Raw genomic sequence first — 4,616 nt, 5'->3', positions numbered from 1 at the left:
ATACACTCCTTAAACTATTATAAAATATCCAAGAGAAAGGAATACTTCCAGGCTCTTTTTATGAAGCCAGCATTATCCTACTTACAAAACCAGATAAAGACACTACAAAGAAAGAAAATTACATGCCAATATTCCTGATGACCATAGATGCTAAAATCTTCAAAAAGAAATTAGCAAATCAGATTTCAAATTATATTAGAAAGATCATACACCATGACCAAGTGGGATTTATTCCAATGATGCAAGGCTGGTACAATATTTGCAAATCAGTAAATGAAATATATCACATAAACAAATTGAAGGACAAAAATCACATGACCATACCAATTGATATAGAAAAAGCATTTGACAAAATTAAACACTGATTTTTGATAAAAACTCTTAGCAATGGGGGAATAGAGGGAACATTCCACAACATAATAAAGGCTCATAATAAAGGCTATATATGACAAACCTACAGCCAACATCATACTCAAAAGGCAAAAACTAAAACCATTTCCACTAAAACAGGAACAAGACAGGGACATCAAGTTTCACTACTCTTATTCAACATAGTACTGGTAGTCTTAGGCACAGTGATAAGAAAAGAAGAAAATATAAAAGGCAGCCAATTTGAAAAGAAGAAAGTAAAACTGTATTATTGTTAGATAACAATATTTTTCAAAGAAGATCCTATAGACTCCACCAAAAAACTATTAGATTTAATAAATGAATTCATCAATGTAGCAGGATACAAATTTAATACCCAGAAATTGATGACATTAAAAAACAATAATGAATTCTGAGAAAGATAAACAGACAAAAAAAATCCCATTGACAATTGCAACAAAAAAATTAAGATACTTAGGATTAAACTTAACCAATGAGATAAAACACCTATTTGTATTCAGAAAACTGCAGGACTTTGAAAAAGGAGATAGAGAAAGATATCAACAAGTGAAGAAATATATGGAATTCATGGATTGGTAGAATAAACATCATTAAAATGCCCACACTACCCAAAGCAATTTACTGTATAGATTCAATGCAATCCTTATTAAAATACCAATGGCATATTTCACAGATCCAGCACAAATATTCCAAAATTTTATATGGAACCTAAAAAAGACCCCAAATAGCCACAAAATCTTGAGAAAGTATAACAAGAGTTGGAGGAATCATAATACCAGATATAAAGTTATACTACAAAGCCACTGTAATCAAAACATTGTGGTACTGGCACAAGAACAGTCATATAGATCAGAGAACCCAGAAATCAACTGAAGTCATTATTCTTAGTAAATATTTGACAAATGAGGCAGGAGCATAAAATGGAGTCCAGACAGTCTCTTAAATAAATGGAGTTGGAAAAATTGGACAGATACATGCAAAAAAAAAAAAAAAAATGAAACCAGATCACCAACTTACATCATACAAAGTAATAAATTCAAAATGGATGAAAGACTTCAATGTAAGATGCAAAACGATAAAAATCCTAAAAAAAATAACAACAACAAAAAAAAAACATAGGCAACAAAGTTTCATACATCACTCATAGCAATATGTTTGCCCATACATCTCCTAGGGCAATGGAAACAAAAGAGAAAATAAACAAATGGGACTACATCCTAATAAAAAGCATCCACACAGCAAAATAAATCATCAACAAAATAAAATGGTAGCCCACTGTATTGGAGAACATATTTGGCAATGATACATCTGATCATGATTAATATCCCATATATATAAGAAACTCATATAACTTAAGAGGAAGACAAACAATCCAATTAAAAAAAATGGGCAATGGACCTAAATAGACACTTCTCCAAATCGGACATATAGATGGCCAAGAGACATATGAAAAAATGCTCAATGTCTCTGATAATCAGAGAGATGCAAATTAAATTAACTATGAACTATCACCTCACACCTGTAAGAATGACTACTATCAACAAATTAACAAATGACAAGTTCTGGTGAGGATGTGGAGAAAAAGGAATTCTAGTATACTGTTGGTAGGAATGCATATAGATGCAACCACTAACAGAAACAGTATGCATTTTTCTCAAAATATTAAAAATGGAACTTCCTTTTGACCTGGCAATTCCACTTCTTGGAATATATTATAAAACCCCCAAAACACCAATCAACGAATATATATGCAGCCCTATGTTCATAGCAGCATTATTTATAATACAATACTTAAGATTTGGAAACAGCCCAAGTTCTCATCAGTACATGAATGGATAAAAAAAAGTTGTGGGACAGGAGCCCAAAAATATGGCCACTGGCAGTACAGAGGTGAGGGAGAGGAAGTGAGTGAGGGTATGAAAGGAGAGTGTATGGTTGTGCGTGGTGTGTGTATGAGTGAGTGAAGAAAAGTTAAATGTCACAGGAGCAGCAGGGGCTGGCATACAGGCTCTCCTTGACAAGAAGAGACTACCACCGCTGTGGGCACTTCCCAGATGGTGGGACTCCAGCATGGAGCCCATGCCATCTTGAAGGGGAGAATGGCCTTTTTTTAGGAACTCATCAACACCACCAACCAGACAGGCCTTGGAACTGTCCCACGACCACTCTAGCCACATACTGCTGCATTACCCACAGACCCATGGACCTTGGGGCCTCCACCTCCAAAGGTGCACTGCTCAGCAGATTTAAGTGCAACCCTCCCCATGTCCAGTGGCAGAACTCCAGATTCATGCTTATCCAGCCCCACAGGCTGCCAGAGCACTCCAATCTGGATCCACACATTTCCAGCCCAGCTGTGCAGGCAGCCAGGGCATTCTACTCCTTCGGCAGCCCTTGGGAACTACTGAAAGCACTGAGGGTGTGATTCTTCAAATACAGGGGCTTGCAGCCTCATGGTAGAAATTCTGAATTCCCTCTTCCTGGATAAATGCCCACATTCACTCCAGTGCACCCCTCAGAGTGCATCAGAACCCTGTGTCTGAAAAGTGCAACCCGCAGAGGCAAAGTTCCATAAGGCAGGCACCCTGAGCCTAACTACCTACCCATAGGGCACTAGTGGGAGCCATTGTGAGCTCTCCCTGGGTGCAATCTTGAACAAGCGTGGGGTGCACTACACCCCAGCAGTAGAACTTTTTAATTAACTCATACTGGATACCGGCCGACAGGCACCTCAATTGTGTGGCTACACTGCCAGGGCCCTTCAGAGTCCTTCAGTGTGCCTTGATGGCAAATGTACCACGGGTTCTCCTGTGAGCCGCCATTGGGAGTAAGTGTCTATCCACCACAGCTGCAACAGCAAAAGCTGGGTCTGCCCACCCCATGTCTGCAGAACTCTGGGCACCACAGTCATGCCTTTACAGAGAGTAGGGCCCCTGAGCCCTATAACCCCAACATATGGATTCTGGGTGACACTGTGAATCCCTACTGGGCACGTGTGATTTCAATTAAGGGTGCAAGACATCAAAAATTTTTTTTTTAATATATTTTATTGATTTTTTACAGAGAGGAGGAGAGAAGGATAGAGAGCTAGAAACGTCAATGAGAGAGAAACATCGACCAGCCGCCTCTTGCACACACCCTACTGGGGATGTGCCCACAACCAATGTACATGCCCTTGACCAGAATCGAACCTGGGACCCCCCAGTCCACAGACCGACACTCTACCACTGAGCCAAACCAGTTTCGGCAAGACATAAAAAATTTGGACACTCCCCTCCATGGCGACTAACTTCTAGACACTGCAGTTGTGCTTCTCAAGCTCACAGGCCTACATCACAGGAACCCAAATAGCACAAGTAGGGAGCTACACTAGATTAACAAACTCAGGAGAACTGAGAGATTATGCCAGTAGCACCATCCCCAAAAGAACCTGGGTAGCAAAGCAATTGGATCTACAATTAAAACATTACAGGAAAACATGGGAATACAAAAAAGCAATCCCCAAAGGAAAGAAAAAGAGGAACCACCAGAAAGGGAGTTAAATGAATTTGAGGCTAGCAGCTTAACAGAGATAGAATTCAGAGTAATGGTTATAAGGATGTTTAATTTTGTTTTATTAAATTATTATCTGTGTACATATTTTAACATTGCTTCCCCCACCCATACATACCCTCCCTCCCCAGAGTTTTGTGTCCATTGGTTGTACTTATATGCATGTATACAAGTCCTTCGGTTGATCTCTTATCTCCCCCAGATCTCCCTTCCCTTCCCACTGTAATTGGACAGTCTGCTTATTGCTTTACTGTCTTTATATCTGTCTTTCGGTTCATCAGTTTATAATGTTCTTTAATATTCATAAATGAGTGAGGTCATGTGGTATTTCTCTTTCATTGACTGGCTTATTTCACTCAGTATAATGTTCTCTAATTCTATTGAGGTTGCTGCAAATGATGAGAATTCCTTCTTTTTATGGCAGCTTAGTATTCCATTGTGTAGATGTACCATAGCTTTTTTTTTTTATCCAATCATCTGCTGATGGGCACCTAGGCTGTTTCCAAATTATAGCTATTGTAGTTTGTGCTTCTATGAGCATAGGGGTGCATATATCCTTTCTGATTGGTGTTTCTAGTTTCTTGGGTTATGTTCCTAGGAGTGGGATTACTGGGTCAAATGGGAATTCCATTTTCAGTTTTTTGAGGAAACTCCATACTGTCCTCCACAGTGGT

The sequence above is a fragment of the Pipistrellus kuhlii genome, unplaced genomic scaffold, assembly GCF_014108245.1.
Source record: "Pipistrellus kuhlii isolate mPipKuh1 unplaced genomic scaffold, mPipKuh1.p scaffold_m20_p_33, whole genome shotgun sequence".
NCBI lineage: Eukaryota > Metazoa > Chordata > Mammalia > Chiroptera > Vespertilionidae > Pipistrellus > Pipistrellus kuhlii.
The sequence above is the reverse complement of the archived record's forward strand: the minus strand, read 5'-3'. Positions refer to the sequence as shown.